Genomic DNA, 26,904 nt, shown 5'->3' with positions numbered 1-26,904 from the left:
ATCTGTACAAAACTGTAAGCAAACGGGTAAATTTGCCCAGGAGCCCATATCTACCAAAGACAGCCTAGAAGTAACCATGGTTGGTCCTGCCAAAGGTCTTTTATTATCTAAAGCCAATAGGTTCTATAATAGATTTGAACAGGTTACAAACGAGATCCTTAGTGACTCTTCAGAAGTCTGGTCACAAAGAAGAAAATGTAACAGCTCTTATTATGTGCACATAGAGGGTCTCATTCAGACCCGGTCGCAAGCGCCGAGCGCTTGCAACCGGGTCAATGTTTTCGCCCTGCGCACGCAGGATCCCTTCAGAAAAAAAATGGTGAAAGGTAGCCAGCCAATAGGATACTATAGGCCAGTGGTGGTGAACCTTGGCACTCCAGCTGCTGTGGGACTACATATCCCAGCATGCCCTGCTACAGTTTTAGCATTCTCTAATAACAAAACTCCGGCAGTGCATGCTGAGATATGTAGTACCACAGCAGCTGGAAGGCCTAGGTGCTCCACCACTGCTATAGGCTAACGCCATCTGAAGATGACTTAGTAGCTGGGACCAAGCTCCAGAATACTTTGCATTCCGTGGGCTTGGTAAATCCGGCAGCACAGCAGCCCCCATAGTAACCTTTGGGGGCTGCTGTGGTTTTCGGAAACAGAGGGACTGGGACACATACATATCTGCTGCTGTCTTTCCTCCTTACATCTTGGGTATCCTTGATATTAGCAGGAACCTCCCTGAAAATGGGTGTTTTCGGAGGATATCCCAAAAAATTAATAAATATGCCCTATTATGTGAACACACCATTGTACATTGTACATTCATTAGTGTGAGATACTAAATTACAGAGGACTTCTAATCATTTGTGAAACTATAGATTACTGAATTCCACTCATTTATTTCCTAACACAAGCTTGACCTCACAAAGAGACCTTCAATTTCTTGGCAGAGCATTGCTACCTCATACCCCATTTACACCGGAGCTAAAACCCGGGTTTTTGAAGGGTTAACCCGGGCAGCTCCCTGGTGTAAAAGGGGAGAGAGTTGGATCGCCGGGTCGAGTGACCCGGCAATCCAACCCAGGTAACTTGCAGGGTTTAACACGGGCGTAGCCCGTGAAACCCTACTGTGAGAACAGCGCACTCCGGGTCACGATGACCTGGAGTGCGCTGCTAGCCGGCTGATTGGTCCGGCTTCAGTGGCGCTTGCAGATGACGTCATCTCCAAGCGACCACTTTCACTCCGCAAAAGCCGGGTCTATGCAGACCCGACTGCGGTGTGAGCGGCGCTGACTCGGGAATATCCCGAGTCGGCGCCGGTAAAATTCCGGGTCTGATCCGGATAGGAACTTTGGGGGTCATTCAGACCCACTCGCGAGTGGCAGTACGCTCGCAAGCGGGTCGATGTTCCCCACTGCGCATGCGCACGATGGAGGGAGCTCCGTCGTGCGCATGCGCGAGACCCGGCGAGCGACGGGCTTTCCATCGCTCGGGGTCTCGCACCAAAGGGGGCGTGCTGTCGATGTTGATTGACAGCACGCCCCCTTTGGTGGGCGTGCCGGGGGCATGCCTGCCAGACGGAGGCGTTCCCATGGGAACACCTACCGTCTGAAGCCGGCCCCACTGACATCACTAGTGATGTCAGTGGGAGTGATTTTGGCTCTGATAGAGCCAAAATCACTCCAGGGCTTGTGGCTGGGAAACCTGACCGCAGGGTTTCCCTCGCAAGTCCGATGGTCGCGATGGTCAAGACCATCGCGACCATCTTTTTGCACGCTCGTATATGCTGTGGGTGGTCACCCACAGCTATACGAGCGTCCAGGAGGACGCTCATTTTAATGGAGGAGGGCCCTGATTCAGAGCGAGCGCTCTGGTCAGAGCGTCCGGCTCTGAATCAGGCCCTTTGTTCCAACTCCGGGTCAGACCCGGAATTTAGGTGGAAAAGGGGTATAAGAGAAAAAACTATAAGCACTTTGTATTAATTTAAAAATCAGTATTTAGCTATTGTAATCAAACATCCATTTAGTTCTATAAACTATATCAGTTCTTCTTACCCGCCTCTTGGATCTTCACTGTTCCTTCCAGGGCTTCTTGGGTACCTAGGACACATACACTATATGGAAAAAAGTATTTGGCTGCACCTGTTAATTATTGAATTGAGGTGTTTCAATCAGACCCGTTGCCACAGGTGTATAAAATCAAGCACTTAGCCATGCAGTCTCCATTTGCAAACATTTGTGATACAAATGAAAGCTCAGTGACTTCAAGCGTGGTACTGTGATAGGATGCCACCTTTGCAATAAGACGGTTCGTGAAATTTCATCCCTGCTGGATATTCTACGTTCAACTGTAAGTGATATTATTAGAAAATGGAAACGTTTAGGAACAACAGCAACTCAGCCACAAAGCAAAAGACCACGTAAAATCACAGAGTGGGGTCAACAACTGCTAAGACGCATGGTGTGTAAAAGTCACCAATAGCTGAAGAGTTCCAAACTTCCACTGGCATTAATGTAAGCATAAAAACTGTGTGGCGGGAGCTTAATGAAATGGGTTTCCATGGCCGAGCAGCTGCACGCAAGCCTCACATTACCAAGTACAATTCCAAGCAGTGTCAATGTGCTCTGTGGAGTGACAAACCACGCTTCTCTGTTTGGTAGTCAGATGGTCTGAGTTTGGCGGATGCTGTGAGAACATTAACTGCCTGACTGCATTGTGCCAACTGTGAAGTTGGTGGAGGGAAAATGGTATGGGGCTGTTTTTTTAAGGTTTGGGCTAGGCCCCTTATCTCCAGTGAAGGGCAATCTTAATGCTTCAGCATACTAAGACATTTTGGACAATGTTATACCTCCAACTTTGTGGCAACAGTTTGTGGAAGGCCCTTTCCTATTCCAACATGACTGTGCCCCAGTGCACAAAGCAAGGACTATAAAGACATGGTTTGATGAGTTTGGTGTGGAAGAACTTGACTGGCCTGCACAGAGCTCTGACCTCAACCCCATCGAGCACGTTTGGGTTGAACTAGAATGGAGATTGCGAGCCAGGCTTTCTCGTCCAACCTCAATGCCTGACCTCATAAATGCTCTACAGAATGAATGGGAACAAATTCCCATTCCAAAATCTTGTGGAAAGCCTTCCAAGAAGAGTGGAAGCTGTTACATCTACAAAAGGGGGACCAACTCCATATTAAAATATATGTATTTGAATACAATGTCATTACAGTCCCTGTTGGTGTAATGATCAGGCATCTGAATACTTTTGTCTATATGGTGTACCTCATGCAGGTGTCCCACACAGTTAAATTACAAAAGTCCAGATACCATTCAGTCTGTCACAAAACCGGGGCTTAGTCACTTACCCTGTCTGGTGGTGCTTTACCAAGGTGGGTCATTCTGTCCCAATGCACTGTCAATTTATTCCCTGAGGGCCATGGGAGCAGCCATGTTGTCTCTGATCAGGTTGAGCACTAGTATCCAGTCTTTACCTGTCTTCTGCGCTCTAATGACCACCTCACTCTATCCCTGACAAAAGCACCTTGCTGGAACAATGTGGTTCTTTACCTTACACCAGTGGCATCACAAGGGGGGTGCGGGCTGCACCCGGGTGTCACCCGCCGAGGGGTGACACCAAGGTGCAGACTCCCCCCCTCAGTGACAGGAGCCGGGTGTTGCACTGGCGAGAACGATGCTGTGACAAACCTTGGGCGAATCTAGACTCTTGCTTTAGGGGGGCGGTGTGTATGTGCAGTGGTGGCAAGGATGTGCTTGCCACCGCGTCGGCGATCTGTCCATCCTCATGGATCCCAGTGGGACCCCTGGGAGTGAGGTACGTGTCGCCTGTGTCCTCTAGACATTTCAGGGCCAGTTCTAGACCAAGTAGAGCCCAGGGTGAAAATTCCTTTGGTGCCCCACTTAAAAGAACAAAAAAAATCAATACTGTTTTTATGTGTACTAAATAAAAACTCACCTTACCTATATGGCGGTTTCTCGGCATGGCCGGCTCTAGGGATGTTCGACCAGTGCGGTCGCACAGGGGCGCCACCCGTAGAGGGCGCACCCCTTCCCAACCTCCTGATTTCAGCGGGACAGTACTGTCCTGCTGTTCCACCCGTGGGCTGAAGTGGTCAAATCGGGAGGTTGGGGACCCCCACTGCCGGACCCCTGGAGTGTGAATGGATGCAGCACGCATGCACATGGCATCCATTCACTGACGGCAGAGGGCTGGGGGAAGCCCAACCAGTGATGGAGGGCTGGGCTTTACACCCAGCCTGACGTTATTTTGAGGTGTGCCATGTGGGCACGCCTCCAAATATTGTCATGTAGGGGGCGTGGTCTATGGTAATTAGGCTATGCTCCAAATTTTGGTCTTCCAGCTCTGTCATTCCAGCCTCCAGCCCTCTGTGTCTCCTCTAGCCATGTCATTCCAGCCTCCAGCCCTCTGTGTACATTCCAGCCCCCTCTTTCCCCTCCAGCCCCACATTATTCCAGTCTCCAGACCCCTGTGATTCCAACCTTCAGCCCAGTGCCCCCTCCAGCCTCCTGTCATTCCAGCCTTCAGCCCAGTGTCCCCTCCAACCCCCATCATTCCAGCCTCCAACCCTTTGTCATTCCAGCCTTCAGCCCCGTGTCCCCTTCAGCCCTCATCATTCCAGCCTTCAGTCCTATGTGTCCCCTCCAGCCACCTGTCATTCCAGCCTCCTGTCCCCTCCAGACCCTCATCATTCCAGCCTTCAGCCCCCTGTGTCCCCTCCAGCCACCTGTCAATCCAGCCTCATGTCCCCTCCAGCCCCCGAACATTCTGGCCACCTGTCTCCCCTCCAGGCCCCTGTCATCCTGTCTCCCCTCCTGGCCCCTGTCATCCTGTCTCCCCTCCAAGCCCCTCATTCCAGCCTCCAGACCCCTGTGAATCCAGCCTTCAGCCCAGTGTCCCCTCCAGTCCCCTCTCATTCCAGACTTCAGCCCCCTGTGTCCCCTTCATCCTCCTGTCATTACTGCATCCACCACTCTGTGTCCCCTCCAGTTCCCTGTCATTCCAGTCTCCAGTCCTCAGTGTACCCTCCAGCCCCCATAATTCCAGCCTCCATCCCCTTGTCATTCCAGCCTTCAGCCCTGTGTCCCCTCCAGCCCTCATCATTCCAGTCCTCTGTGTACCCTCCACCCCTCATCATTCCAGCCTTCAGCCCTATGTGTCCCCTCCAGCCACCTGTCATTCCAGCCTCGTGTCCCCTCCAGCCCCCCAACATTCCGGCCAGCTGTCTCCCCACCAGGCCCCTGTCATCCTGTCTCCCCACCAGGCTCCTGTCATCCTGTTTCCAGTCCAGGCCCCTGTCATCCTGTCTCCCCTCCAGGCCCCTGTCATCCTGTCTCCCCTCCAGGCCCCTGTCATCCTGTCTCCCCTCCAAGCCCCTGTCATCCTGTCTCCAGCCCCGAGAAACCTCAGCAACCAACCCGCTTACCTTCATTTCTGCAGCCGGACTGCTCCTTTTTCTTCCAGTTTTGCGTCCTACTGCTCCTGCTGCTCCTGCTCCTCAGGCTCTTCGACTCTTCCTCTTTAGAGATGGCTAATGAGTGAGTGTCTCAACACAATGACTCGAATCATTCAGATGTTTGAATGATTCGAGTCACTCACTGTTTGGTGTGTCAGTGGGAGCCTGAGTCAGTGGCAGCTCAGCCCCCTACACTGCTGATCCGACCCACCTGATCATACTTCTGCACTGAGTCAGTGTGCAGAAGCGTGATCAGGTCAAATGGATCAGCAGTGTAGGGGCTGTCAGTGACTCACTCTAATGGTGCGTACACACTACACAATATGCTCCCTGCGCGATATTGTGTAGTGTGTCCCCGGCAGGCTGTGCTCAATGTTGTTCATGACATTGAGCACAGCCGCTGAACGATATCATTAACGATATCGTTCAGCGCCGGGCTCTCTCCCCCATTCCCTGACATGCAGCAACCTGACGAGATCGTCAGGTTGGCCTGCATGTCAGCCCGATGAACGATGATGACGAACGACCCGCGGGAACGGGCGTCGTCGTTATCGTTCATCGTTTTGGGGTTAAAACTGGACGATAAAGTGGACGACTGAATAGTCGTACACTTAATCGCCCAGTGTGTACGCACCTTAAGTCGCTGCTACTGTCAGGGCTCGGGGGAGTGCACTGACTCAGGAGAGTCAGAGCAGAACCCTGAGCTGTAGTGCTGGGCTGCGGGGGCGGAGCTGACAGCGACTCACTCAGAGTCACTGGCACCTCTGCTTCCTACAGCTCTAAAGAGCCGTGTCCCGAGACACTGTCTCGAGACACTTCACTGAGTTGAGCCATGTGGCTCAACTCAGTGCTGTGAGTCTCTCTGCTCTGCCCATCCCTATTCCTCCTCCTGAGCACTTGACACATGTAGCACGTGTCCCTGAAGAGCTCCGACTGGGTCAAGGGGGTGTGGCCTAATCGCGGGGCCTGTGGTCACGCCCCCTTATGGAGGAATAGTTTTGATTTTATTTTTTGTAATTGTGTTACGGGGGAGGTCACCCTGATCGCCCCGCTCCCCCTGTATCCGCCACTGTGACAAACAGCGGTAATCTTAGATTACCGCAGTTTCTTGATTACAGAAAGGATTACTCAACCCCTTTAACGAGCGCTAAAGGGGTTATGCATCGTTAATAAATGGGGCCCATAGATTGTATCTTCTACACACTTAGGGCCTGATTCTAAATCGCAAGCTGCTGCGATTACTTTAGCGTCTATTGCTGTAGATGCGTCTGCGACTAAATGTTAACGTTAGTATCAGTCCTTCCCCTGGTGTACAACCAGAAGTCTGAATGTGCAAGGACTAAGGCGCCCACTTTGTGACACCACCATCGGTCGCACCATGGAAACTTGCGACGCGCCTAAGTCCTGCAATGTGAGCAATTGAGCACATGTGTACACACCCACTTCAGCGACACGCCTGTGACACTCCAATAACACGACGGACTATCTCTGTGCCTCTGTTTAGCCACCTCCCAGCCTCCGCCCAGGAATGCCCAGAACATCCCCAATACATTTCTGATACTGTATGTCTCATCGCAACTGCGCCTTTATGCCTACACACTGCGTCATATAAGTTTTTAGGGATTTTTGCGCCCACGCACAGGGCAGGTTCCATGATGCATCGCAATTTGAAATCCCGCCACTAATCATGAGCATAATGGCACGTAGGCTTGAAAACAAATCAAAAAGGTCAGCTCTCCCGGTAAGCAATATCCTCTGTCATAGAAGGATCTCCGGGTTTAGCACCCAGGAGTCTTCTGCGCATGCGGCAAGTGAATCAGGCACCACATGGGGTGTTGGGGGGAATCCAATTGGATACCTCTCAGCGGGAATTGCGAATAGAAGCTCATAGGCTTCTATTGGGCAACACCATCCAAAGAGGGCGTCGCCCACCGCAATTCCGGGACTTGGTGCATACGCAGTAAACTTTTCAGGAGTTTGACAGCAAAGTCTGCATTAATGCACACCGCACACAGTAGCAATATATGCTCAAACTCGGGTCCTTAATTTAATCAAAAACATAAAGTGGAAAGATAAGTATGTTTTACTAACAATGGATGTACAATCTTTGTACACCGATATTTCTCATCACAATGGGACAGAAGCTAATTGTAGTCTGCTAACTCGGAATGGGACTCTTTCAGAAAAACAATGAATGTTTGTTATACATTTTGGGGCCTATATATCAAGTCGGTTTTTACATAAAATTATGCAGAAACTGTATTGTAGTTATGTACTAAAAGCACAATTCAGGAAATGTCACAGAAATCTCTGGCAAAGTGCTAATTAGCACTGCAGATCTCAGGGCCTGATTCAGAGCCGCTCGCGCTGTGCGTTCGCAAGTGGCCCGATGTTCTGCATACGCGCATGCGCACGCTTCGTTCTGTGCATGCACGAACTACACACTGCGATTGCAACCCTCTCGCTCGCCCAGCAAAGGCAGCCCAGGGTAATGAGTGACAGGAGTGGCCGTTTGTGGGTGGTAACAGGGGCAGGACACTAATAACGGGTGGCTGGAGATGCAAACGCAGGCGTGCCTGAGTGTTTCAACTTCGTTTTAGAGGCGTGCATAATTAACAGGCAGCGTCATAGTACACGTCACTTGCCTTTTTTTACACTGATTTCCTCGCAATGCTTGCGTTAGGGTAAAGCAACCGCAAGCACTGCGTTAGCATCCGATGGTGCTTGATGTACCAATGTTTTAATACACTTCCTGGAGATTACGTGGTGCTGGTGGGCGGCTCTGCCTGTGCGATTGGGCATACGCATACACAAAGTGGCCGCTCGCTAAGACATGGTGGGCGTGCTTATGCCTTGGTGAGCGTTCGCTTCCCATGGTGTCACTTTAACACATTTGCATACGCATCTAGCGAGAGTATGCAGATAGTGAGCGGGTCTGAATCAGGCCCTTAGTCCCCATAATTATCAATGGGGACTACGATCTGACCCCTATGTACTAAACTCCAACAAGCAAAGCATTTCGAAGTTTAGCCCTGGTAGATTACACCATCATTAAAAATGAAAATATCCCCTGCGAGTTGGACCGATAATAATCGCGGCAGTACCGCAATTATTAGTACATAGACCCCTTTATCTTGAAGCACAATTATTTTCTTTTTGATGACATATGCTATATTCCGGTGATGGGAACGGCCATGGGCACTTGAATTGTCCCAAGCTGTGCCAAGCTATACCATGGAAAAGTGTGAATGCAAACCTGGTGTTCCCTTAGTGTTATACTGATGATCTTATTTGGGATGGGGACCCCAATACAGCATAAGATTTTGCAGCACAGCACCCATATGGGTGTTATGGTGTGTTGCAATAATTGACACAACTCTGTACAGTTTGCAATTCTGTGAACACTCTCTACTTATTTACAAATGCCCCATTACCACCCATTCAGTTGCAAGTTAAGATTTGAGTTGCGTACCATTTTGCCTCACCCGTACTTGTGTACGCTCTGCACCAAAGCATGCGCGGTACTAAAACATGCAGATTCATCTGTAAACCAGACTTGCCATTTACTCTACATCATCCCCTGGTAGAATTAAATTCTACACATGGGACGCGATGTGCTGTTACTGAATGGTACATTGATCTGCCAGCCTTGCACGTTTTAAGATGTAGGCAGAGAAGTCAAAATGGGTAGTGACACCCGGTGCGCACCTCTATACCCCTCACGTGAACCAAAAGGGGGTGTGACCCCAATTTATCACATTTAGGGAGCATGACTGTGTCACGCCTCTGTTGTCGTCACTATGGGAGCTTGCCCAGCACTCTGGGAACTGCTGGGAAGCCCCCAGCCTCTCCAGAAATAGGGGGCATGGAACGGTCCATTCATCATCCATCACTGCTGCTTGTTGCTCTGTAACACCATCTGAGCAAATCTGCTATTTTGGTGTCTCTCCCTCGGATGGTGTCACCTGGAGCGGCCTGCAACACCTGCACCCATCCAGTGACGCCACTAGATGTAGGCACTACCGTAAATGACCGATAGGTGCGCAGCAGTGGTGAATAGATGCCTTGCGCATGTGTGCAGCATCTAAACAGTACAAAGAGAAGGTAAGGATGGCCCAGCTGCTCGATAAGCACTAAGCGTGCCCTGAGTGCAGTGTCGGACTGGGGCGTTAAGGGAATGCAGTGATTGGGGCCCATACTTAGAGGTGTGCCCAGCCTGCAAATTGGGTCTGGGCTCCTTAAAATATATAGATATGGTAAATATTACAAGTGCACAGTCTCTAACCTGATCCCTTGAGGAGGGGGTGGGCCCTCAGGCAGTGGGGCCCACCGTGGGTTTCCCCTGTACCCCTGTGGGCCAGTCCGACCCTGCCTGAGTGTGCGGGGCGGCTCTGCCCACAATGTTGGTGCTACGCATGGCACCGCTCCCTTTAATTGGAGGTGTGCACCCAGAGATTGTGAAGCTTCTCTCATCTCTAGAATTTACGGACCTACAAACCACCCATTGCGCTAGTATATAGGGGCTGCAGGAACATGAGAGAAGCGTAACTTTCTGCACACGTTTCTAATTAGTATACATATGGACAGACGGATAACGTGTGCTTTTTCCAGCTAAAAACCATAGTACCTTTAATAGACTCCTCAATCAATGTTGACGACTGATCATAATTACAAAATTAAAATCTAGAAACTAGTGGGAGCATTCAAGCAATTGTTGAATGCTCTCACTAGTTTCTAGATTTAAATTTTGTAATGGGTAAAAAAACCAACAAATAAAATAAACATATTCTACATTACAAATCCCGACATTTATTGTTACTAGAAAGGACTTCACACTGTCTATACTACACACAGCCCATTTCGGAATACGTTGCTATAGTAACTCCATGGACTTGTACGCAGACAGCGGTTGTTATTGTTGTAGTTCCAGTGGGTACCAGTAGAGGCCGCTGCCCGCTTTGCTCCGCTCAGTAGTGTTTAGCAGGATGATTGACAGCTGAGCGGGGGGCGGGGACAGAGAGAGGAGAGAGAGACGGAGGAGACGGGCGAAGCGCCGGAGCGAAGTCGCCGAGAATCCGCCGCCATCCTGCGCATTCACCGCCCATCCCCGCCCCGGCATCACACCGCATTCACTACCGAAGACACCTTAGTCATACCAGGTCGGTATCTGAGGTGGAGAGGAGACGGGGGGAGCTGGGGCTACGATGGGCCCAGGCCGCAGCTTTGTTCGCTCAGGCCCAGCAGCCATCTTCCTCCTCCCCCATCCTTCCCAACAGAGGGACCGGGGAGGCGGCCTGGTGATCGGGGCAGGTTGCTGTGGGCTTGTCAGACGTAGCCTGGTATGCAGGGAGGAAAGTCGGGTCTAGGCCTTTACTGCTCGTCCTCTGTACCCCAGCTATAGCCCCCGACCTGTGCAGCCCAGCTATAGCCCCCGACCTGTGCAGCCCAGCTATAGCCCCCGACCTGTGCAGCCCAGCTATAGCCCCCGACCTGTGCAGCCCAGCTATAGCCCCCGACCTGTGCAGCCCAGCTATAGCCCCCGACCTGTGCAGCCCAGCTATTGACCCCTGGCATAGCCCCCGACCTGTGCCCCCCCAGCTATTGACCCCTGACCTGTGCCCCCTGTACCATAGGATTGTTTGGGGGTAGAATAGATAGTGTGTGTGTGTGTATATGTATATATATATATATATATATATATATATATTTCTTTTGCTGGCTTACTGTTCAATTGGACTTTCTGGAATCTGTATGCCTAGTTGAATCTTTATTGTGTATATCTATATCTGCCATGTAAATGGCTTAATGTTATACCTGTGACTTATATTTGTATATGCATATGATATTTTGCTGGACAGGAACCTACACCTCTTACTATGTTCGTGTTTGTACATAATGTCACTGCTGAGTAATGTTTGCAGATACCCCAGTGAGGGTTAGATAAAGTATATTTTGTATCCTCTATATATGTTGCACTCTCTGACCAAGTAACTGCCCGGGTATCCATATATACACCAATATATATCTCAGTTTAAATCTGCAACCCCCTGAATGCGTTCTTGATGATGCACGTTTGCAGAACGGGGGGTTGTGTGGCCTCGGATAATTGGGTTTGGTATAGTAACTGGGCCGGTGTTTCCCTGGGTACGAGGTCTCTTCTCGCCTTGCTTTTTTCTGTGAATGTCCAGGTTTATGATGTAATGTTACATGCAGTGCAGCGTAGCGTTAGAGATCAGTCATACTGTCAGGTCATACAGGTTGCATGTAGCTAGGTAAATGAGGCCCAGACAGCTAGAGGCATCCTGGGCTTGTTTGGCCGTGGGTGGGCCACCTCTGGTCTAGACTATGCCAATCAGAGCTGAAATACATATATATATATATTTTTTATGTTTTATATGGGGGAATCAATCCAGCATAAGCTCTTTAGGAAAAATTTACTTCAGCTTTATAGTTGCTATTTAATTTTTCCTCCACTTTTTTCCCCCCTTCTGTTTGTATTCTCTTGCCAGTGTATTCATATAGCTGTGTATCAAGTGCAAAATACTTGAACCCCCCCCCCCCCCCCCTCCCTCTCCTCCCTAAGTGAGTTTGTTTTTGTTTGACAGGAAGTCCTCTGCTGCTGGGTGAACGCTTTCTAACTTTCACATTGTATCACCTGTTTGGGGAACAAAACTATTTACATTGCTCAGACCGAGTGAGCGCCATATTGGTCCCCACAACAAGCGACTTTTTTTTCACGTAGTTTGTCTTAATATGGGGGTCGGGCGGAGGGGGTATTGCATAATTTTTGGAAGGTGACCATCCAACGGGAACTATTTCCCCATAAAGTGTTATCCAGACAGGCAACATTTTTGGTGGGCTCGTTATTCATTAGAACGCAGTGGGTCATTTCGGTGAGCAGTGGGTGTTCTTTAGGACTTGGGTGCGAGACCCTTGTTGTTTGTGATTGGTTTTAAACTAAATTAAAATGCTTACCTTTTAAGTATGTGTATTTTGTTTCCTTTCTAGCTTTTCAGTGCAGGATTATTTAATTGTAATGACTGGGTACAGTAATATGAATTACGTGAGCTGGGGAGATGACTGTACAGCCAGATTGGCGCAAACGTTCAATCAGCTACTGCTCCCAGTACCACCAGCACCTGAACTGGAGCATAGAGCAGGAGTAGGCGACATCCAGCTGCTGTGGAATTTCCCATTCCCAATAAGTACAAGTGTCAACAGATGTCAAGTTGTTAGATATCCAGTGATCTCATATGATTCTATAGAATTCTAAAAATTCCCTCATAAATTAAGACAATTGTCGTCTTCCATAAAAATCAGAATAAAACGAAAAAAATAAATAAAAAAATGCTCAAAAAGAAAAAAATAAATAAAAAAAATAATTGATGTAGTCCAAATGTTGGTGATGTTCTAATTGATTATATCCGTGCACCGATGTGCAAAAAACTTTCACAGAGAATGCAGATTTTCTATGGTTAACCAGTAAGGGGTCATTGGAGTGGGATCGATCTTACCCAGATACAGGTAGTGACAATCACTTGTAACAGCACTCTATGTTCGGCTGTTCACCGGTGGTTATGTACACAGTGTAAGCTAACCTGCTCAGCGTGTCTCCCAGCTCGGGTCCAGCTGTATTGGAGGGCAGTGTCCGGAATGCCGCTCCGATAGTAAAAATGTGACGTATGGAGGAAATCCTTACCTCCGGTTATGGAGTGGGAACTTCAGTCCCTAGGCAGATAACTGTGAAGATAGTTAAATCAAGCTGTTCCTTATCTTTCCACTTCATCTGGATAGTAGTGGTGCTGATTACCACCAAAAGTTCTGGATTGTCCCTTAGTAATGGATCTCCAAATATTGATATAAAAATAAGGTATACTAACGCGTTTCTCTGCCCTTGTATATCCAGCCGTTTCCTCATTGTCTCTGAGGAAACGACCAGACATACAAGGGCCGAGAAAGGCGTTAGAATACCTTATTTCTATATCAATATTTGGAGATCCATTACTAGGGGACAATCCACAACTTTTGTTGGTAATCAGTACCACTACTATCCGGACGAAGTGGAAAGATAAGGAGCAGCTTGATTTAACTATCTCCACGGTTATCTCCCTGGTGCCTAGGGACTGAAGTTCCCACTCCATAACCGGAGGTGAGGATTTACTCCATACGTCACATTTTTACTATCGGAGCGGCATTCCGGACACTGCCCTCCAATACAGCTGGACCCGAGCTGGGAGACACGCTGAGCAGGTTAGCTTACACTGTGTACATAACCACCGGTGAACAGCTGAACACAGAGTGCTGTTACAAGTGATTGTCACTACCTGTATCTGGGTAAGATCGATCCCACTCCAATGACCCCTTACTGGTTAACCATAGAAAATCTGCATTCTCTGTGAAAGGTTTTTGCACATCGGTGCACGGATATAATCAATTAGGTCATTTAAAAACATCACCAACATTTGGACTAAATCTATTATTTTTTTATTTTATTTTTTGAGCATTTTTTTTTTCTGATTTTTATGGAAGAAGACAATTGTCTTAATTAATGAAGGAATTTTTAGAATTCTATAGAATCATATGAGATCACTGGGTATCTGTAACAATTTGACATCTGACACTTGTACTTATTTTGTATCTTTTAGACCTTTTATTTGGTGTAACTGTATCGATGTGATTCTTTTGAGTTATTGTGACTAAATTTAAATGTTTTATCCTGAACATGTTCTTATCTTAATTAGAAGATATTAATATTACACTGTTTTGAATCTTATTGCACTCCCTTTTGTTGCACTTTGGTTTTCTTGATTTAGTGGCTAGCCACCTCTTACTGGAGAGCTGCACTTGGATTCTACCTTGAAACTTACTTAAAACCACAGCACCCTATATATTCTCTTGGTTAGGCAACATGTTTGAGCTACTGGTGTTTCTAGTGAAGTTGATGCCCCCTTTAGACCTGTTATTGACACCCCCTCACCCCAAAAGCTTTTTTCTCTGCCTGTGGTTTAAACCACTTGCATCCAGGGTGGTGGAGGCAGGAATGGTCACAGGTAGTTTGGGTCAGTGCGGAATATTGCCATAAACTGCACAAACAACCACTAAATGATACCTTTCCCAATAATGGTGGGATTATCTTCCCCGACCCTTGCTGTCCCTTGAATTATGAGTTTTCCAAGAACAGGTCAGCTGGAAGCAGAGCCCTATGCTCCTGCTCTTCTCACTCAGAATGACGAGGGCACAACATTGCAGAATTTTCATTGCACCATGAAGATATTTGTGGTAGCAAATTGCCGTCAACGTGCATCCATCACTACTAATTGAATTGACCCCAGAGTCCTGGCGCAATAAATATTGTGATGGGGAAATTGTATCAGCGGCCTGAAGCAGGCTGATGCGTGACTATACATCAGTTTATCGCAGTCAGTCTCAGATGGTGATTTTACAATGTGTCTCAAATTGTCCACAAAATCCATAATTATCAAAATCAATCAAAAGTGATAATTTGCTGTATGAAGACATAGACCAGCATTGGGATTACCCTAAAACCTATATCGTAGCTGCAGTATTCAAACACTGCAAACAATAGCTATTTAGTATTCTTAGGGGTCAGTCCAGTTGACTGCGAAGAGTGCGAGTTGCCGTTGCCACGGCGTTAAAACTTTGGCACCTGCAACTCCTCTCGCAGCCCGAGCACTTTTGAGCGAGGTCGGGCTACTGTAAAGTGCGGCTGTTGCTGAAAAGGCTTACACCCGCAAGTACATTGTGGCTATTTGGATTGACCCCTTACTGTTTAACTGATATATGTATGTCTGCAGCCTGTACAATTGAACAGATATTGTAAGTAACAGTGAGCCTGAAACAGTGGCTTTGGTTCTAGCATAGGTAATGGTATAAGTCTCCATACACATTATTGTTATGATGGAGTGATATTGTCCCGCTGTACAGTGAAATTGCAATAATACACACAATACCATCGGGGTAATCGTGTCTGCAGCTGCTACCTAAAGTGATGGGAGCTATTCAACATTTTATGGTGTGCCCGGCACTCGCGACTAGCCCCAAAACCCTACTAAACGCAGGTGGGTGCGAACAGAAAACAGGAATTGACCAGTTCCCGAGCACTAAATTCCCGTATAAGAATTGAATCTCCATCTAGGGAATTTCAGCACAATATATACCGCAATGCCCGGCTGCGCACATATTGGGCGCTTACGATTGTGTCAAGATGCTAGCTGACCCATACGCAGTTGAAGAATGGCACATTGGGGCCGATTCAGTTAAGTGCTTTGTTGAATGCGCTGGGAGGGAACTACTGGACCTATTCAATTCACCGCACTGTTAGGGCGACTAAATGGCTTCTTCTCTCACTGTCCTGAGGGTGCGAGGCTGTTTTCTGACGTAGTGCGGCGCTAACAGCCTCGAGGCCCCGCACTTTAGTCGGAGAATGTTGGTTTTCGTGATTAAATATTGAGGTTAAGTCGCGAGAACAGGTATTCTCCGACTTTACTTCCGAATTGAATAGCTCTGGGAGCTACCTCCTGGCACTATTCAACTCCCGTTGAATTGAATCACCCTCATATTGTGCCATTCGTAAACCACTAAATCAAGTATGAATGTAGAAGATAAAGATAGTGTTTGTATAATGCATATAAGCACTGCTGCATAAAAATAGGGGTCTCTGATCAGTCCGTTCTGTCCACAAAGAATGTCAATTAATTGTTAGAGCTCTCTTGTTTTTGACTATTACCATAATGATAAACTGCACTGCATAAGAAATCTCTTGTTTTGAGATGAAACGCGCTAGAAAGTTCAATATTTTTTTTTTTTGTGTTGACTATAGGTCCGGCTCCAGACCTAGTGAAAGGGCACATCTCGTGCACTCGAAAAGTGGTGTCACTTTAAGAAGCGTCCCCTTTTCGTCACTCTTGGGGGAGGGGGGGCGTGCTTGGCACTTACGGAGATACCGGGCTGCTGTCAGTGTGAATGGATGCTGGGCGCATGCACCCGGCATATATTCATCAGGGACCTCTAAATCGCAGTTTTCCCCACCCGCGGGACACTGCGACCCGCGGGTGGGGACACAGGGTGTTTTTTGCCCTTCAGAAATAGGGCGGGGTGCGGCGCCCTGCTACAGCCTAGCGGGGACGCTATTGTTGCTAATAGTGAAGTTTGGTGTTCTACTGAGCGTGTGAGCAGTTTCAGTCTGATTTCAAATCTTAAGTACTTGAGTCAGCTGGGGATTGGACCGGCTCACATTACAAGTGCACACCAGTGGATTTGTTTCTCGACACAGTTTAGCCCAGGGATGGGGAACCTCAGGCCTGGGGGCCGTATAAAGCCCCCGGAATAATTTGGTCTGGCCCTCTGAGCTTTTCTGTGCTAGCCTCATCTGGTTTAGCAGGGTGCCTAGGATGGCACCCTGCAGCCAGAATCTATGCAGCAGTGCCACCAGGAGCGTCCTTGGGACGCTTCGGACGGTCACACCACTGCCCTTACCACCCTCACGGAGCATCTTCAGGATGCTGCACGCACTGCTGTAATCACCGGCGATTGTGACCCCGCCCCACGTGACGTCGCATGGATGGAGCGTGGCCTGCACCGGGCCCGCGAATAATATATGTATCAAAATGGCCCTTGGCAGAGAAAAGGTTCCCCACCCCTGGTTTAGCCACATTGAAAGCTGGGATAGTCACCAGTAATTTACTTCTCGCGGCTTTAATTAACCACTTGCCTGGCGTGGTCGCATCAGATTCCACCATTACAGGCTCCGCTTTCCCTGACATGGTCGCGTCTGATGCGAGATATCTTAAGCTGCGGTTTCTTGTATCCCTTTCTCACTGAGACAAGGACCTGGAAGTAAACGGTGTGAATGGCTCAACAGTGGTTATCCCACCCTGATCCAAGTTCATTGTGGTGATCTGGGATTTTCCCAGGTCTGATCGGTGTTGGTGTATTCTACCCGGGTTATGACAAAGCAATCTCGTTGTATTGGAAGTGCCAGATGGTGCATGATGAGGTAGGTAAGTTCCGCAGGGCAGACATTGATCTAGCGTGTATGGTTTAGACCTGTGAATTTCAGGAGGACCAAAGTGTGCTCTTAACAAGCCTAATGCTGGCTGCACCTCTGTGTTCATATCCAGTGTCAGTCCCGGGGCTTGTCTAAGAAAGGGGTATTAGACTGCAACAATAAATGGATGAAGGGGTTTGTCTCTATCTCCCTGTAATGGGCGGATGGCAGAAGTTTGCTGATAAGCTGGGCTTTGTTTGCATGTTCCAGGACACAGTAGTAAAAGTTTGCATACACATACAAATGATATCCCACAGGAAGGCTCCTTGCTTTGCAGGGTTTAATTGCAATATTATCTAGTTATGTACTATTATTATTATTACTAGTTATTTATATAGCACACACATATTCCGCAGCGCTGTACAGAGAATATTTGTCCATTCACATCCGGCCCTGCCCCAGTGGAGCTGCCCCATATTCCCTACCACATGCTCACACACACTAGGGGTAATTTTGTTAGGAGCCAATTAACCTACCAGTATATTTTTGGAGTGTGGGAGGAAACCGGAGCACCCAGAGGAAACCCACGCAAGCACAGGGAGAATATACAAACTCCACACAGTTAGGGCCGTAGTGGGTATCGAACCAACGACCTCAGTGCTGTGAGGCAGTAATGCTAACCATTACACCGTCTGTGCTACCCCACATAGGAACTGTCTAATACCCGGTATACAGGAGACACACTAGCATATACAAAACATTACAAATATGGCACATATAAATGTGAGTTGATTCCTTTTCTTCCAAATGAGGGTCAAGGGCAATAAACCGGGTGGATACACTCCAAGGAGCGATTAGCTCTCCTTTACATAGATTGGTCTGGGTGGTCTTATCTTGACATTAGTGCTTAGTTCATTTCAGTCCACAATGATAATCCAAGTGTCCCAAGTCTCCGTCTATTAAGACTCAAAAAAGTTCACTTGTGTGTATCCTCTATTGCAGCACAGGTAACTATCGTTGGCCTGTAGGTGTTAACATGTACGCTGGTGGCTCCAAGATATAAATAGGGGAAGGGGGTAAGTAATACCGTGTCACGTACCTGGCCTCGCGATCCGGATTTCTACCACAGCGGGATAGATGAGATGGGCCTGCCAGCAGACACGTCTTGATCGATTGCTCCTATCTACGCGTTTCGCCTTTGAGGCTTCGTCAGGATAGCAGAGTATTTTTATATACCTTTTTATCATCTATATAAATACCTGCATATTCTTAATAAAATTGGTTATATTTATAACACTAAATCATGTGATATCTTTTCTATTTGAACCTAATATACGGATGCGCTTAGAATAATTTATTGGACTACTGTTAGATTTTGAGGTCAGTTTGGGAGGTCTCTGTTTTTTTTTCCTGTAGCAGCAACGTGTATATAAAAAAGTGGTATTCCTTATTAGCGCAACCTAAACAACCACATAAATTTCCTATGTGTCAGGCAGTTGATCTCTCTCTCTGTCAAGCTGCCAAGTCATGTAGTTTGGAGGGTTCGGTATGTTTTGTCGACATGGTCCTAATGTCGACGAAACAGTGGGTCTCGACAGTGCAGCAGTCACTTACTTTCGTTTAGCTCAGGCGGTGTCTTCAGGGTCCGGTGGTGTCAGGTGATGCAGAGTTCTGGCGCGGTATTGTGATCCAGCTGTTCCGGGAGTGAGTATGCTAGCCCCGCAGCCATTCTGCAGAATGTCAGCATTTCAGATGTCGACATTTCAACAAGGTTTTCATCATAACTTGACATCCTGGTGTCGAAATTGACTCTTAACATGGTGACTGCTTCCTTAGATGTCAATCCTACTCCGTGCAAAGGGTGCAGTGTGCCGTTGCAACGGCGTTAAAACGCCGGCACATCGCACCCTTCACAGCCCGACTCGACCCTGATTTCGCTAAACTTTGCTCGCTGCCCTATGGGGCTGCAAGCAAAATTTTGGCAAATCCGTGCTGTCGTAAAGTGCGGCCACTGCCGCGATGACTCGCGCTTGCGAGATCATCGCACGGAATAGGATTGACCCCTTAGTCTGGCACTGGGGGAGCACTTACTGTTCAGTGGGTAGAATTCCGTTGTTTTTGGACGCCGCAGCTCCCATCTAAACGCAAGCTATTCAGTTGTTTATGCCACTGGGCGCGAATGGTGGGAGCACCCATTACTTGTGAGGTGTGAACAGAAATCTGCCCAAAGTAGGGTTTTTGGGCGCCTTTACTTCATCGCGACTTGGTTTTGGGCACCATAACTGTCTTTAGTTGGGATACGCGGTTAATCCCCTGCATTTTGGTTAGCTCCCATCATTTTAGTCGGGAGCTGTGGCCGTGATAAAACAATTAAATCCGCCCTCCCCTTGTTGGCCGGTGGAGGGTATAACTGGTATGTTAACAAACTGCATATAACTAAATTGTGCTGGTTGCCTAGTCATATAATGGGCAGCCCCCCCCCCCACCCCACAGTTAGTTTTCTGCAATTTCCAATTTACCACAGGCCTTTTCTCTTTGTTTACTAATGGTTAGTGATTAGGATGTTGCATGTCAGGGAACCTGGGTGTGGATTAGGGTAAATACCATGGGCAGGCATCTGCAAACATGACTGATATCACACCTAGCAGATAAGACTACTTGTTTAGTCTGTAGACTTCAACATCTGTCTGGTGAATCAGGAGTCTGGGAAATAAAGATTTTCACACGTGCAGATGTTCCAAAATGACAAGACCCAGAATAAATACTTCTGTGTATAACGTATTGGGGAGAATGACTGGCTGACGCTGACCAGAATAGTGGGAAATCCAAGATCCGTAAAAAGAAAAAAAAATTACCACAGATTCCTAACTCTTTGGGAGCGATTTAATTCAGCGGGAATTGAATAGTGCCCGGAGGGAGCTCCCTGAGCTATTCAATTGACCCGCGCTGTTAAGGTGACTAAATGATTTCTTCTCAAACCCTCCTGAGGGTATGCGCGGAAATCCGACTAAAGTGCCTGCCGCGATGCTGTTTTCCGGCTAAGAGCAGCGCTAACTGCCTCGTGGCCGGCACTTTAGTCGGAGAATGACGGTTCTTGCGACTAAACACCCAAGTTAAGTTGCGAGAACCGGCATTCTCTGACTAAGCTTGTGAGTGTCGGACTAAACAGTGCGCTGAATTGAATAGCTCCTGGACCAACTTCCCAGCCCTATTCAACTCCCGCTAAATTGAATCGCCCCCTTTGGAGTAAAGGTGCCCATCCACTAGATGATTAAGTTGAACGATAACAATCGTTCATCAATAGTTTGCAAAAACATCTAAAACGACCAGCGATGCGCGCGCCCGCTGGTCGTTTAGACATCGATCATCGTGCAAACATGCTGGACAACATGACTATAACGTCAGGTTGAGCAGGTTTGCAGATGATTGATGAGCCTGCACTGAACGACTGCTCATTCAGTGCAGGCTCATCACAGACTGATAAACGACTGCACGATTACAATGTCGTAATTGTGCCGCCGTCTTCATGTCTGCTAGTGTATGGGCACCTTAATGTGTATCGGTTCAGTAGTAGCTCCTCTTCCTTGGCTATTTAAAGCTGCCTTTCTTATGTCCATCCGTCCCAGCCAGATCCACTTGGGCTATTACTTGCAGCAGTTTCTCTCTAGGTCCCACGTGAGATTGTGAGCAGAAAGACCAGTTGCAAGCTGCTCAATGATTGCAACTTGTGACTGGTGCTCCTGCTCATCTGGTCTGATTCTGTATTCGACATGAGAGCACCCCTACAAAAATGGCTGCCCGGGGGAACGAGGGAAGGGGGCATGTCAGCTCTAGGAACAGAAGGGTCTATTTACTAAGCCTTGGATGGAGATCAAGTTCCAACCAACCAGCGACTTATGGTGGGTACACACTACACGATATGCTCCCTGAGCGATATCGTGTAGTGTTGTCCCTGGCAGGCTGTGCTCAATGTCGTTCATGACATTGAGAACAATGATATCATTAACGATATCGTTCAGCGCCGGGCTCTCTCCCCCATTCCCTGACATGCAGAAACCTGACGAGATCGTCAGGTTGGCCTGCATGTCAGCCCGATGAATGATGATGACGAACCACCCGCGGGAACGCGCGTCGTCGTTATCGTTCATCTTTTTGGGGTTAAAAATGGACGATAAAGTGGACGACTGAACGATAACGATATCGTTATCGTTCAGTCGTCCACTTTATCGCCCAGTGTGTACGCACCATAACAGTCCTTTTCAAACACAGCCATGAGAGTTAGGAGCTGATTGGTTGGTACTTTATCTGAATCCGAAGCTTAGTAAATAGACCCCAGAGTTTCCTAGGTGGTAGTTGCAGCCCTATATAAAAGTAAAGCGTTTCAGTTTAGAGATTAGCGATATTCTTGAGCAGTCATCTTGTTGCCTGTCAGGCTGCCGGGAACGCTCCGCAGCCTGTAAGATTGGTCATTACAGGCTGAATTCATGCCTCCTGCTTGGATGCTTTCTATGGCGGCTCTTTGATGACTTGTTTTGTCATCTGGGAAGCCAGCGAGATTATTTATGTATTTCATTCTGTAACAGGGGGAGGTATTGAGTGTTGCATACATTTCAATATAATTTAATTTAGCATTCAGGAATAAAAACATCTAAAAGTGCAAGCAAAGCCACTATTTGACAGTAATATATTGCAATCTCTGCGTATTGCTAAACTAGATGTTAAATACCTGGTGTGTTTATACTGTCACTCCTGCCGCGGGTTGCCGAGCTTTGGAGTAAGGTGCTTCTATAACAGCAGACAGTGAGAGCTTGTTATACTGTATAGTAGGGGTTTGTGTAATACAGAGGTGGCCAGAGCCAGTGATTACACTCCAATGCCACTGAGCTTTTTGATCTGTGTTAGATCCTATTAAGTCACTGTCCTGAGGAGGAGCTTTAGCTCTGTAATGTAATCAGGAGATGACACTCATTATCGCCATCATTATCCATTATAAAGCACCAGTAAGCTATACAGTCCGTACAGTGAGGGGATCTTGAGGCATATAAATAACATACAGGGGACATGAATCTGAAGGTAAAGGTGGCCCTGCCCAAATGAGCTTACACGAAGGAGTGGGAAACGCACGATACGTAAGGATAGTGTTCGCTCTAGCACACCGCTCTGGTACTTCTAGGACACTCTGCTACGGCAACAAACTGCTGAGATACAGACCAGAGTGTGCTAGAAACACCAGAGCAGAGAGAGAGACACCCCAGGCAACTGCACAGGTTGGGAGAGGTACAGGGTGCTAGAGTGAACACTCTAAGGTAGTAAATTGGCAACTGTAGCGGATGTTGGGGAGGGCGTATACTGATACTATAGCATTCCCGCTAGGCTGTTTTAGCGGGGCGCCGTGCGCTGCCCGATTTCAAAAGGGCCGAGTGTGCCCTGCTCCCCTTAGCGGCGACATGCTAAAACAGCCTGCCGGGTGCTGTCCCCACCCGTGGGCCGCAGTGTCCCCCTTTTCTCATGACCACGCCGCCTTTTCGGACGTGCCCTCTCTCTAGGCCCGGCGCCGGACCTAGTGTGAACACTACTACTACCAGCAACAAAATAGCCATTTCTGAGCAGCCACGGGTGGTACGCTACTGTTGGCATGGTGGAAGATGGAAGCACGAAAGATCTACTGATCAGTGTAGAAATCTTGAGTGAGAGATGCTGGGGGGGGATTCAGTTGCACGTGATATTTAGCTTCGGGAATGAGTGCCGCGCTGTAAACCCGCGACTATTTGGGTTTCAGCAGCTCGCTTTTTCAAGGCTATGTATTCCATTTGCTGTCTGATTTTGTATGAGGTTGCATTGAAATGTTATATGGCCACTGGCTCAAAATTGTAGGAAAACTAAATGGGGGAGGGTTGAATGGAGGCCACTTATTCTATATACAAGCTTGTAAAGACATTGGAGGGTCCAGTCAGACCAAGTTGGCATAACCAGATTTGGAAAAAAAACCTAGCATTCTCTTCCTAAGCTATCATATGTGCTAAGTATAGGGGAATCATTTGGTCTAGTTGCAGAGCTATTAACAGTTAAAGGTGACTGATTACAATGGTACTTCCTGGGGAATGGGCTTATTTTTGATGTGTACATATGGGATTGGTAATGATTTCTCCATGGTTAGATCAGGGAGGGACGGCAGGCTGGCTTCTACAAGATGAGCGTTTTGCCATTAATATCACGGTATTTAATTGCCCCCTAAGTGCTTAGACTGTAACTATTAAAGAAATAAACAAAATCCCTTTGAGAATGCACCAGTCCCTCTAGGTAAGTGATGGTTATAGGTGTTCTGACGGCTTTATGAGCTGGGCTCACAGATGTTATCTGTAGTATTATCAAGGATAATGGGTCTAATGTTTGCTTTAGAAATGTCACTTTCCCAAATTATTAGAGCATCAGCCCCCGCTCCCTTAGCCAGTTTTCCATCTAGACAAAATTGGTTACTTACATTTTTGCACCGTCAACCTCTGGAGGGGAAAACTAAACATTGATCATTTATGTTTACAGAATGAGATTCATGCTCTCTCAACATGCCCAGGGTTTTAAACGACAATCTAATGTACATATATGATCACAAAAGTAACTCAAATGATATTTGCTATGTTAATCTATTAATATGTATTCTTCTGCATGTGTGTTACAAGTTCCCAATAGTTAGGACTCGGAGTCCCCACTACTCTTTACAAGACCGTCCGTTGTCTCCTGTAGTGAAACCCTAGGCTTGACCTAAGTAAGGTTTTGTCAGGTACAGAAGTGTAGCGCTGACCTTTTCAATAGGTCAATGTGTTATAATGCTATGGATGCTAGATCTCCTCTTCGATGTATTGCAGAGGGGTCTCCAAAAGATATAGGGTTCACGTTCCAGTCACCAGGTTATGTTGCTGCATTAACCCCGTAGCCTCATACATAAGGACAGGTGACAAAGAACTAACCTGTGAAGTTTTTGTTACGGGTGAAACTGTCAAGGCGGTGGTGCGTCGAAAGGGGCTTTTTAGCACAACTGCAGCAAAGATGTTTAAGGACACATCTGTATCTAGCTGTAAAAGTTTATTTACTCTATTGAATGAGTGAGAGAGTTCTGTTTGATCATAACCATATCAGATAACATTTTCTGTGATATTATCCAACCTCTGAACGGGCCCAATTGTGACCATGGGCTCGATTTAGTTCAGCGCGATGCTGAATAGTCCAGTGAGGGAGCTCCCGGAGCTATGCAATTCACCACGCTGTTTGGTCCATCTGAGATTTCTTCTTGCACCCCCCTGAGGGTGCGAGGCGAAATCTGACAAAAGTGCCGGCCGCGCGACTGTTGTCCTGCTTAGTACAGCGCTAACAGCCGCACAGCCGGCACTTTAGTCGGAGTATGACTGTTCTCCCGACAAAACACCCACGGCATTCTCTGACTTAACTGGCAACTGTGGGACCAAACAGCGTAGTGACTTGATTAGCTCCGGGAGCTCCCTCCTGGGGCTATTGAGCATCGCACTGAATTGAATCGAGCCCCTTGTGTCCTAAATTCCCTGACACAAGCGCACTCTAGTCTATAGGTGATGTACATGGCTGGGCTGGAGGAATGGTTTACACATTAGCAGAACGTAATGAACGTCTGAACGATACCTCGTTCCGTCCTTCATTATCTGCAACGGGGTCGCTTGTGACATCGTCCAGTTGCAGCACGGCCCACCGGACAATACCTAAAGCATCAGCAGGAGCGTCATATTGGCCGTACAAACTGAGCAATTTGGCCGATATGATGATCCGATTCGGCCAGAAACGACCTAACGTGTCGACTCCGCTCCAGTGTGTGCCTGGTTTTAGAATTGCTGCCTCACAGCACTGAGGTCTTGGGTTTAATTCCCACCAAGGCCGTATCTGTGTGCAATTTGTATGTTCTCCTCATGTTTTCTATGGTTTCCTCCCACACTCCAAAAACATCCTAATAGGTTAATTGGCTTCTGACAAATTAACCCAAGTGTATGTGTGTCCAGGTGGTAGGGAATATAGATTGAAAGCACCACTGGGGCAGTGGCTGATGTAGAAGCTCAATTTCTCTTTAAAGCGGAATTGGTCCAATCCCAGGTAGCCAATATGGTGCTACATTTTTCCAGCACCTCCTGTTTATAACAGTAGACGTGGGTTTTCTTGGCTGCTTACGAGCTCCTGCTGGCTCCTAGGTTTCACCGGCTGGCTCCTCAAGCTTCCGTTTTGCCACTTTCTGCTTGGAAGCGGACATTTTTATCTCTTGATCTGAATTGGGTAAATCACAAATATCCAATACCTGGGGCATTACTTTCTTAGGGGGTGATTCAATTGTTTTAGCCGTGGCTATTTCTTTTGAGTGCCCGACATAGCAATTCAATCGTTGCTCCGTTTAGGCGCAAAGAGCTGCGGCTGCACACATTTCTGATCGCAGCCTCCCGGGGTGACCAGATGAAATGTGCGATAAGTCAGCTGGTTGGGTGCCCACAGCAGGACGTTAAGACGGGGTTAGCTGCTATACGCGGCTAAACCCGTGCTTTTGGGCGCGCACACGTGGCACTGGCGTGACAACGGAACAGTTGAATTGCTCCATCATTGTGTATGGAAACCTAAAAACATTTGAATCGCCTCCTTATAACAGTAATGTTTCCTCACATGTGGAACTTTCTTGACTCAGCTCAAGTTGAGTGCTGCTACAAAATGGCCGCGTTTCACATGGAAGATGCATGGTCTGATTTGATGGAGAGAATTCAAGGGTGCTTGTAAGCCAGGGATGGGGAACCTCAGGCCCGGGAGCTGTATAAGGCCTGCTGAATCATTTGGTCTGGCTCTCTGAGCTTTTTTCTGCTAGCCTCATCTGGCTAGCAGGGTGCCTAGAATGGCACACTGCAGCCAGAAGCTATGCAGCAGTGCCGCCTGGGGCATCCTTAGGATGCTTCAGATGGTTACACCGCTGCCCTTACATCTCCCCAGAGCATCCTCAGGATGCTCCAGGCATTGCTGTAATCACCAGCAATTGTGGCCCCGCCGCCGTGTGATGTCACACGGAGAGGGCGTGGCCTGCATGGACCTGCAAATAATGATAGAGATATCTCTATCTCAAAATGGCCCTTGGCAGAAAAAAGGTTCCCCAACTCTGCTGTAAGCAATGGGCGCCTGACTGAAGGAGTTCAGGGGTGAGTGCCGTGGGTGCCCATTATTTCTGCTCGCACTCTCCTGAGGTGGCGAGCAGAAATCCGTAAAAATTAGTGCTTTTGGACGCCAAATGCAGCACGCACACTACTTTGAATGGGTTTAGCTGCTTTACGCGATTAAAACCGGTGCATTTTGGCGCGACGTGTAATAAGTAATGGGTGCCCAGTTACTCAGGTCTGCCAGCACGAACAATTGAATATCGCCTTGTCACTTC

General features: G+C 47.8%; 1 protein-coding gene across 9 annotated transcripts in view; it reads left to right on the top strand.

Moving 5' to 3' along the window:
- Positions 1 to 10,492: 10,492 nt before the first annotated feature.
- PRRC2B (proline rich coiled-coil 2B) overlaps positions 10,493 to 26,904 on the top strand; it is a 92,684-nt gene continuing 76,272 nt past the window's right edge. For all 9 annotated transcript variants that reach the window (XM_088453329.1, XM_088453324.1, XM_088453327.1 and 6 more), the window contains exon 1: positions 10,493 to 10,635. The gene's annotated coding sequence lies outside the window, so the exon portion shown is untranslated. The remainder of the gene's footprint in view (positions 10,636 to 26,904) is intronic.

Source organism: Taudactylus pleione, unplaced genomic scaffold (assembly GCF_031769625.1).
Source record: "Taudactylus pleione unplaced genomic scaffold, aTauple2 ptg000579l, whole genome shotgun sequence".
Classification (NCBI taxonomy): Eukaryota; Metazoa; Chordata; class Amphibia; order Anura; family Myobatrachidae; genus Taudactylus; species Taudactylus pleione.
This window is presented reverse-complemented; position numbering and strand designations above follow the sequence as displayed.